Here is a 10,733-nt window from a genome sequence, read left to right as displayed (position 1 = left end):
TGGGTCCTCTTACAATACAGACTGAATGTGCCCAAGATGAACTTTTGATTAAACATACACACACAAATGAATCTCTTGAGTTTGTTATACGGCGAATGTCCAGTTTCCACCACCACGTCTGTGGTATGTTTTTATACTGTTTGATTGAATAGACTGACGTGCATTCTCTCGCAAATGTGCACGCGTGTGTGTTTGTCTGTGCCTCAGACTTATTAATCAAAGATGATGTTGCACATTGCAGATCTATGCGACAGGAGCAAGTGGACAAGACAGCTACATTTGTCTGAGCGAAGATCCAACGGTAAGCTCTTTTAGCCGAAGACAGCGAGCCTGGGTGCATATGTTCTGCGCGAACTTAGAATCCGGTTTCATTCTAGAATGGACCGGGTCCAGGTTGGAATTCTAACCCTGCGCAAGTACAGGGGTGCCATTCTAGAATGAAACCATTGAATAAAGGGGGCCGTAATGTTTGTAGGTAAGACAGAGTTGTCTTCCCTTGAATTATCTCCACCTGCACCTTCCCTTTGATAAAATGGGGCTGATTTGTCTACCCCTGAAAAAAATCCTTTGGCGATCTTGCGATGTCATGTCATGTCAAGAAAGTTGACACTCCTGAGTACGCAATAAACAAAGGCAGACCATAGCAAGGGGGACTACCAGGGCGGTAATGTTTGCAGGGCAGTTGTTTTTGTGATGAGAGCCGGTTGCGGCCGCTTGCAATGTCAGCGCTGTCTCCCTCTCGGAAATGTCCGGTTTTTTGACAATTTTTTTGACAGACAGACAGACAGACGGTCAGACCGACTAACCGACAGACAGACCAACAGAAGGACAGAGTGAGTTATAGAGCTGTTGTCACAGGTTTAAAAAAAAAGTTGACATTATATCTTCACAATTCAGAAGACCAACTTCATGTATATGAATAAGATTAAAAGTTACAAGCGAGATCGGCAAAACACTGTCAGTCCGGAAATTTCCGTTCGTAGCGATCAGTGCTGAGTGTCTCTCAAATTCGTAATCACTTTCAGAACATCACAATCCCAATTCACGATGTCTTTGAGTAAAGTGTAAAAAAACCGAGAAAAAAAAACCCAACCAAACACACAAAAAACAAAAACAAACAGAAAATCCACATTTGTGGCTTTGGCTGTGTGATAGTCTAACTGAAATGACTATTCCAACTTTGACCCAAATTCCAACCTTGCGCACGGCCGATTCTAGAATGGACCAGCAACAAGGGTTTCATTCTAGAATGGCACCCCTGTACTTGCGCAGGGTTAGAATTCCAACCTGGACCCGGTCCATTCTAGAATGAAACCGGATTCTAAGTTCGCGCAGAACACATGCATGCAAGCTTCTATCATGTTTGTGTGAGTGCTGCAGGGCTATTAGACGACTTTTCATTATTCTTGATTTGGAGATCCATGCAGGGTATTAGAAAGTGCAGAATATACACGTTTGAACAAAATACGATGTGTGTTTGCTCTGAAAAAAAGAAAAGACGCAACAAACAAACATTGTATTTGTTTAAAGTATCACAAATATTTATTACCTGTATCTGGATGTTTTGATAATGATGAAGGGTAAATTACTTTGACGTGTGCTTTTTTTTTTTAACCACACTGATAACGAATGATAGAAACACAGACACACTTAATAACATATCCACAAAAATTGTAACAATAAATGTAAGCTGAACAATGCCTGCAACACATTTCAGGCCTCAGAAGGAAGTAATTATGAGATTCAGACAGAGAGAGAAAGCCTAACACGAAACCAGTTGTGACATTTTTTATTTCAGTATGTAATATTAAAAACACGACAAGAACGTATTTCCTGTACTTAGTTTCGTGCAATTATGGATTGCAAAGTATGTCTAATTGAGTGGCATAAAGAGGCACTGTTGCATGAAAAACCAACTCGGATCTTGACTAGGATCAGGATTTTACATGGACACAACCTAGAATTTAACATCCTGGGGGGAGGGGGGTACTGCGCCTTTCACATCAAGATGTAAAGATCTATTTTAAATAATACTTACTAGAAGGGAACAAAATCAAACAAACTACAACAATCGTTCTGAGGGGAGAGAATTATCTCTTCCGAAGAAATTACCTCCCTTGCTTTTCTTGTCGTGACTTATGTAGAGTAAAGTGAATAGAAAGTGAATCAGTCAGTAACAAAAAAACAAACAAACATTTGTTAAGATCAATGAGGAGTCTTGAAGTATTTGTCAATGTTAATCTTGTATGCATAGCAAACAATATATTACGGATTGATAATTAAAGAAAATCGTCTCTTCTACAGGGTTGACCCCCCTAAAAAGGACACCCACAACCATGCAAATTACTTCTGTATCTGTTGAACCAATTATTTTATATATGGTATTCATTAACTTCAGTTTATGTTCTGCCTTTCCAGTAAGTGGCAATTTTGTAAATTGAATGGTCTGACTTTTGTGCAAATTTAATTTTTTTCTCCAAATTCGGGGGTCGACTAAACAGAACGAGTTTTGACATTGAGCAGTAGCCATTTTTACCTAATTTAAACCCTTCAGGCTTTTACCTTTTTGATTATTTTGAATGTCCGAGTATGTAAAAACATCCCCTTCAACCCCCAGGCTATCGATGACCTGAAGAAAGCATGCAGTTACAGCTAGGTTCAGGGCAATCCTCAGACACGAAAGCGTTGGTGTCATTGGTGATGCAAAAGTTAGATAATTTAACCTACAAATTTGCCACTTTGTGAACTGCACATGCATAAAATCAAGTTTAAGTATGCTGAATATGAAGTTATCCAGTCAATTGGTGTAGAAGTTATAGCATTACTGTCAGTTAACAGTATTTAAAATCCTCTAAAGTAAAATCTGACATATTCGAAAGTTTTGCATAAACACCCAGACAATTTTTACGATACTCTCCTAAGCTTCTCCACTTCTCAGCCCTGTCTTGGAAATGAATTCGAATAAGGCAGTCAAAATAACTTAGTTTGGAGCACCCATCAATCAGAATAAGCATTAACTTTTGACACAGGAAATATCTTCTACCGAAAGCTCTCCTGGTTTTATTCTACATTTTTCCTGCATAATGGTAACAAATTTAATGATAAATCTAAACAACGAAGTGACTGTGGTAAGATGAACAAAGTTAAAAAAACAAAGGATTACTGTAAATGGTTTACGAATCGAAATCTAAACAAGTTTTAATGATAAGTAAAATGATAAAAAAATAAAATTAAAAAAAGCTAACGTCCTCGCATTTGTCCAAAATTATTCCATGTTTAACATGGGAACAGAGGGATAATTGGTCTAAAGAATTTTTAAAAAGGAGGGTTAGGGTAACCCTAACCCTCTTTGGACTATCTGTATGCAATGCCCGCTATAGGTGAAAGACTTTTGTGGAAGCCATGGAAGAATGCATCGCTGTTGTGCTGGTTCAGCTTGAAGTCCTGTCCTAGCGAATATCCTGCACACACAAAAACACGACTTTTTAAGCCACTTATGTTGCATTCCGTGACATAGCTTTGTTAAAACCGTGTGACAGGTTTTGTTGGTATACATTTTTTTTAAGACACCCCATATAATATTGTTTGACAATCTCTTTCAACATAGTTTACGAATCACCAATGTGTATACAAACGCAAATAACCCACAGGTCAATAAATTACTTTCCAGAGAGAGAGAGAGAGAGAGATAGAGAGAGAGAGAGATTAAAACTAGAAAATGTGTGCTATATAAAACAAGGATAATCTCTGTCAAATCTTCGCTTGTACCTGCATGGTGTTTACTGCGCTATATACACAACCTGTTTTATTTCATTTATTTTACTTTTTTTCTTTCTTTTTTTTTTGGGGGGGGGGGGGATGTTTTGTGATGAGGGTTTTTTCAAAGCCTTTACTGCTTTAGTCATTGAATCCACCCGACTTCGATTTATTGTTCAGTGATGGGTAATTGTGTGACCAACTATGTAAGTTAGTGATTGTTCTGGCTTCATACAATGACATTGCATTAATTTTATAAGTGTATGTGTGTGTGTGTTTCAGGAAAAAGCTGATATTACAGTCCTAGTTGTATGCAGTACCTCTGCTTCTTCGTTCAGGAATCAAAGTATACAATCTAAACCGATTATTTTGTTCAATAATGTTCAGCTTACCATCCCGAAGAAGGCAGTAACGTGCCGAGATATTGATTATAGATATTAACGTACCTAACCTGGTTACTGGTGTGTTTTCTTTTTATTTCAATAATGTAAATGTGTGACAACTTGCAGGGTACTTGATGTTCAGAGCAATATTTCTGGCAAAAGACCTTTTATGGATCAAAGAAAACTTGTCATGGTGCACAAGTCAATCAATTTGGTTGATAAATAATTTGTGCTGCATTTTCCCTGGTTCCAAAACGTAGTATGTATTACCACATGTCCTTACCTGTCATTGGCATCACATGATTCTCTGCAAGCAGTCTTTTGTGGAAATACGTCATTTAACACTTGCACTTATAGTAGGTGGCTGTGGAACGGTAGACATGCAACGACAACGAACAACAAAAGACAAAGTGTGGAGTACACTCATTTTTCTTAACATACGCTAAGTTTCTTTGAGAATGCTCCAAGTGAAAATCAGGGGTTCCTAGACCTGATATCACAATTAAACAGCTTCTTCTCAGAATCAGGAGGGAAAAAACTGTTATATGGCGAGATATGTGTGACAAGAACAGACAGCAGCAGCAGCAACAACAACATTGCTAAATCGTCGCTTTAACAAAATTTCATGTTTAGCATCGCAGACAAAGCACGGCTACTGATCCGACCAAAGTCACACTTCATGCACGATGGGCACATTGTTATGGCCAGCTTGTTAACGTGCGCATTGTGTATGTTTTACATAGAATTGAATGTGTTTGTCGTTGTGTCTGTCATCTATCCTAGTCGTTTGATTTAGAATAAAGCAAACTTATTACAATGACGATTTTCTTCGGTTTTTGATGAAGGATTGGCATCAAGACTTTTCCTATTTTCCAACTCTGCCACCATACACTGGCCGTTCAGGTCTGCATGTCGACCACATGGTGTGTGATCAGATTTTTCGGACATGTTCACAATGCTTACATGACCACCAAATGGAAAATCAGTTGGTATTTGTTATGTTTTTGTGTTAGCACAATCTTCATACAAGTAAACAGAAACAGTTTTGTTGCAAACAGAGCCTTCATAAGAAAAAATGCTTCTAAGTCAAAATACATACCCCCTTTTTCGTATTGCGTAAAATATACCCATAAATTCTGGACATCATCTTTTTATTTTTTTTTCACAACAATGAAACCAAACTTTGGCATATGTTTTAGCAATATATTCACAATAAAACCTATGAGTTTGAAGGCTGCATCTTGTTTTGTTTATTTTTGAGAATTTTTTTGCAAACCCATACAAATGGCCAGTTTCTGGGGAGAGACTGGGGAGATAATGGCCAGTATAGAAAGAGTTAATAAGTAAACTAATGTCAGAAGTAGGTATTTACCTTGTTTGCCTTCGCGTTCTTGATAGCCCGCTGCAGCATTTGTATCACTTCCCTTGACATTCAAAACGCCAATGTATTTCTGAAAGGAAAATAAAGATATTGACCGAAACATCACACAAGTGGTATATCATGCTAGGTTTTGTTTACAGTGCCTGTTCTACGACAACATCTGATTGTAATTTAAATAAAGAAAAACTGTATCCATTTATTACTTCTCTATTTGTGTGTGTTTGTGTGTGTGCAGGGGCGGATCACATCATTTTTAAGGGGGAGTTTCCAAATTTCTTTTAGGGACAATTTGACGACGCGAAGCGTTTAGTTGAAGACACGAAGCGTTCAACCTCCTTGGGGGGGGGGGGGGGGGTCCGACAAATGTTGATAAAAACAAGGAAAATGGATCAATCTGAGCCAAGAAACATCCCCTAATACACCTTCCAAAAAAGTAAATATATTAAGAAGAAAAATTTGAATCACAAGGACAATTGATCGATCTGGCGCAACCTGAGCAAACTAATTAGCCAACTTCTTTCCAAAATCGTCACTTAGAATACAAAGGCCGGCTCCTAAGTGGTCCGAAAACCCCGGAACCCCCCTCCGGATCCGCCCAGTGTGTGTGTGTGTGTGTGTGTGTGTGACCGATGACCGTCTCTAAATTCTAATCGTTGCGTTTGCATGGTAATAAAGTTTTAATACTGGATATGCCCATGAAAAAATATCATTTCTTGTTCATGTCATTGTGTGTGTGTGGCCAGGACCGTGACTTCTGCTTGCCTCGACGTCTTCAGAAAAGACACAAAATGCCAGCAGGCGTATGTTCTTGGAGCACTCAGTATGCCGTCATCTGCAAACAAATAAATACAAATTATTCAATTGTGTAAATAAAGAACAATCATTTTAATATTACAACAAAAAATTCATATAACTGTAGTCTTCACCAGAGACATCCACTACACTATCTTTAATAAAACTGCCGTAACAAATTGAAATACTATAAAACTTACCCCCACTCAGATCTATTTGGGATTATTCAAGTTTCAACCATGAAACGATGCCGATTTGGACAGATCTGCTAGTTTGCCGCTGAAACTGAAATCAAAGGCGATCTTCAGAACTATTTCTAATCTTGTATTTGTGATTAATATAAAATACTGATCTTCCCAATAGAAGCTGATGTGTATACACATGACCAGGACAAGGTATTTTGTTACAGGGCATTTACGCAGACGTCGCAGTTCAAAATATCGTTTTAGATCTGATTTTGTACAGCAGCCTGTGTGATTCAGAATCGTCTGCCCTTTTTCAGTTTAACATTTTATGGACGATTCCTATGAGACTGCTCAATCATAACTGATGACAAATTCAGAAACAGATGATGGTTTCAAGTAGGCTACAGTAATGATTCGTTAAAAATGTCAAGCCACTCGTCGATCATTCACACTCAAAGAACCCAAGCCAAATCTGCTCTGGTTCCGAGCAGCTTTTTCCAACTGAGACCCTAATCAGTGATGTACATTTTAGTCGGTCTCCGGTCTCTGACCGATCCAATTTCCCCAGGACCTATAGCTTTAACCCCAGCAGGACACAGGTCCGATTAACCTACAGAAGAAGTGGTCAAGGGTCCGATCGTTTTTGACAATGAAGCGGACATGCGGACTGTTCAATTTTCAAGAGGAAAGCTTGTTTCGGTTTTGCCAAGCGAAAGTAAACACTGCGTGAGGAAAGCTGGTTTCGGTTTTGCCAAGCGAAAGTATGCACTGCGTGTGACCAGTTTGTTGAGTGAACGAGGCACCATATGGGATCTGATTCTTTGAATTAATTTATCCTCAAGTTGGATCAAGAAGAAAAAAAGAAAACCGAACCCATATGGTGCCTCGAGTGCATTCATTGGCTCAGCAATAAATCGTTGAGAGAGGATTCAGTGCACAGAACTTGGTGTGTACAGCTCGAAGAAACCGATTGTGTGTCAAAACCCAGGACATGATCCTGAAAGCAAAACTTGAGGGACCCGCAGAACGGTCAGATGCCTACCTAAAAAACATTGTCGACAGATGGGCAGTGAAAAAAACCCGACAACTGTTCAAATAACTTTGAAATGTGATTCAATCCATTGAGTAGGCCCTATCTAGTCATGACAGTCGCGGAAGGTGGAAGAATTTAAACTAAAAAATCTTTTTAAATGCGGTTTTACGAGTCGTGTTTTTGTCCTATTGAAATTGCAATGTCAGGACACTGTGTCCTATTGATTTTCAGTCTTCAGGACAATTGTCCTAAAGGCTGCTAGAAAAATGTACATCACTGCCTAATTGTTACGCATCTGCCGCGAAAAGATAGACCACAAACAAGCGGCACTGTACCATGCTTTCGTTTATGTTGCTGAACAGATTAAATGTGCATTGTAAATGTGCTTACAGCAAAGAAATGCATCCTTACTTACCACAAAAATACTGGTACCACATTCATCGCACTTGTGTCTTCTTACCAAAACCTATCGATATGTTTGTTTACGATATATTGGTAATTACTAGCCGTTAACTATTTTTCAAAAATCTGAAATGACTTTTAAGAATCAAAGAAAGATTCGCTAAAACGGTTGACTTCAGAAAATAAGCAATATTTTTCTGAACCATGAAATAAAAATCGAAAACTCCGTTTGATCTTTTATTTTGGTAGATTAATGACAACAGCCGGAACTGAAAGTACCAGAACCAAAAATTAAGGGCATTAATCAGGTAAACTAAGAAGATTGTCGTTCCTGGCGCGCACTTCACATGTCCGTCAAACAGTGTCCGAGTGAGAGAAAAATTTTTTTTTTTTCGCAGTTCGACAGTATATGAGGCCCTTCTTCATATCAAAGTGTAAAGGTTGCTGAACGATGTTTTTCCTTTTTGCTTGTTTAGTTACACTTTAAGAGCGAAGACAGGTAAGAAGGGGCAGAGTCGTCGTGAAGGCTACGGTAACACAGGGTAGCTATTTTATATGTTATGCGTGCTTTGATTGGTAGCCAGTGAAGGGTCATGAGGAGAGGGGTGACATGGTCGCGCTTGCGCTTGCGCAGCACAAGACGTGCTGCATTGTTCATGATGCGCTGTAGGCGGTCTAGCTTGGCGTCTGGGAGGCCGGCTAGGAGCGAGTTGCAGTAATCCAGTCTCGACAAAATAAAAGCCGAAACCAGTGTCTTGGTTGCGTCGAGGGAAAGAAGGTGTCTGATTTGGCTAATCCTCCGCATTTCAAGAAAGGCGGTTCTGCAGAGTGAGTTGATGTGGGCGTCCATTGACAGGCTACTGTCAAGGTGGACACCCAGGTTTTTCACTTTGCTGCTGAATGTGACTGTGGTATCAGAAAGCGTAAGACTGGATGTTTCTGAAAGAAGCTTTAAGTTTGATTGTTTGCCAACTGGCATGATCTCTGTCTTATCATCGTTCATCTTGAGCTTGTTGACTGTCATCCACTGTTTGATGTGATCGCTGCATGATTCTATTGACTGCACTAACTCTGTAAACTGTTTGGTGTGTGCGGATTTTTGTAGTTGAGTGTCGTCTGCGAACATGTGGTACAGGACATTGTGGTGCTTTATGACTTTGCCTAACGGCTGTATGTACATAATAGAAACAGACAATTTATTTTTTTTGGCCTAAAGATCTTGAAACATTTGTTTTAATAGAGAAATAACAAGTACAGCCATTAGCTGTGTCACTCGAATTTCTTTGTCAGGCTGAAACTTAGCTGTTGCGTTGGTGTCTGCTGTGTGTATCTGGGTCCAAAGCAACTTTCACATTCTCATCTACACACTCACGTTACACAAGTATATATATACAATTCCACCCACAGAGGCGTTCGGGGATGGGGGTCTCGCACTCGGGCGAATCACACCACAACATACAAAGTATAACGTACACAGATTTTACTATTGAACCAAAAAGCAAATTAAATCATGAATAAATCAATCAAGCAAAACTTCCACACAATGACACACTCACTCTCGGTTCACACTGCGCTCTGGACGTGCACACTTGGCAGCACGTATACCGTTCCGGCACCGTTTGTCTTCCTGCAAGTCCAGCATAGGCACACGATTGTCCAAGAATCACAATAATCCTCGTGAATGTCACAGCAGGCATAGTAGAAAAGTCCAAAAGGGTGCGTTTGGTAATCCGGTATACACACACACACACACACACACACACACACACACACACACACACACACACACACACACACACACACACACACACACACACTCCGGTTTGGTAAGTTACCTGATAAATAATGTAGCCTGTGGATTTAACGGGGAGACTGGTCAGACAGGAAGAGCAATACTTTCACATTTCCGATGTTCAGCGATAAACTTGTTTTCTTCGAGAGTTCGATCTTCGTGCGATTCTGGCGCGTTGTCACCAAGAACGTAAAAACAACCCAGGATATCATCATGATGCCTCTCTACAAAAACCAGGTCTAGGAACTCTTCATCTAAAGTCAGTCAGTATTAGCCCCTCAACACAATCCTCATCTTGTCCCATAGTGATTTCTACCGCCAAAGAACATGTGGTTCTTAACTCACAAGACGGATTTGTCGTCTTCCATTGTATTGCGAAATTCAGATCTACCCCAACTACGTGCATTGATCTGAGCAATAAAATATGTAGATGCGATAATCTGCAAACATCTCTTCAACACAATCTGCATCTTGTCCCATCGTGATTTCTGTCGGCAAAGAACATGTGGTTCTCAACTCACAAGACCGATTTGTCATCTTTCAGAAATTCAGATCTGCCCCAAGTACGTGCAATAAAATGTAGAAGCGATAATCTGAAAAAAAATCTTTTCGCGTGAACGCTGCCACGTTGTCATCAGTCCGATGTCTTTTATCCAGAGCATGGATGAACACACTTTTTCATCAGTAGTTTGTTATGTTTATCCGCAGACTGCTTTACATTACTTGTCGTCTGTTTTAGCTTGACTCGTGGGGTTCTTCAGCCAGGCAAAAAGTGCTTGTTTACTGACACGTTCTCACGTACGACATGTCGTAAATGCAAGTTCTAACGATTGTTTTTTATTGCACTGATAGAGAATGTCGATATTTGTAAACGTCTGCCATTTCCTAATGTTTATTTCATTATTTTGCATACGGATATGGCTAGTAATTGGATAATCTGTTACGACACGAAACGCGTTCTAAATCCGGGAAGGGAGGCTACTCCAACGAAGAAGGGAGGCTACTCCAA

The 10,733-nt window shown here is 39.7% G+C and overlaps 1 long non-coding RNA gene across 1 annotated transcript; it reads right to left on the bottom strand.

Moving 5' to 3' along the window:
- Positions 1–1,518: 1,518 nt before the first annotated feature.
- LOC138946961 (uncharacterized) lies at positions 1,519–7,467 on the bottom strand. Its single transcript, XR_011449489.1, has 3 exons — positions 6,513–7,467; positions 5,512–6,352; positions 1,519–3,461 (listed from the first exon to the last, which is right to left on the bottom strand). It is a non-coding gene; the product is annotated as an uncharacterized lncRNA (long non-coding RNA).
- Positions 7,468–10,733: the final 3,266 nt, after the last annotated feature.

The sequence above is a fragment of the Littorina saxatilis genome, linkage group LG14 (assembly GCF_037325665.1).
Source record: "Littorina saxatilis isolate snail1 linkage group LG14, US_GU_Lsax_2.0, whole genome shotgun sequence".
Taxonomy (NCBI): domain Eukaryota; kingdom Metazoa; phylum Mollusca; class Gastropoda; order Littorinimorpha; family Littorinidae; genus Littorina; species Littorina saxatilis.
The sequence above is the reverse complement of the archived record's forward strand: the minus strand, read 5'-3'. Positions and strand labels throughout refer to the sequence as shown.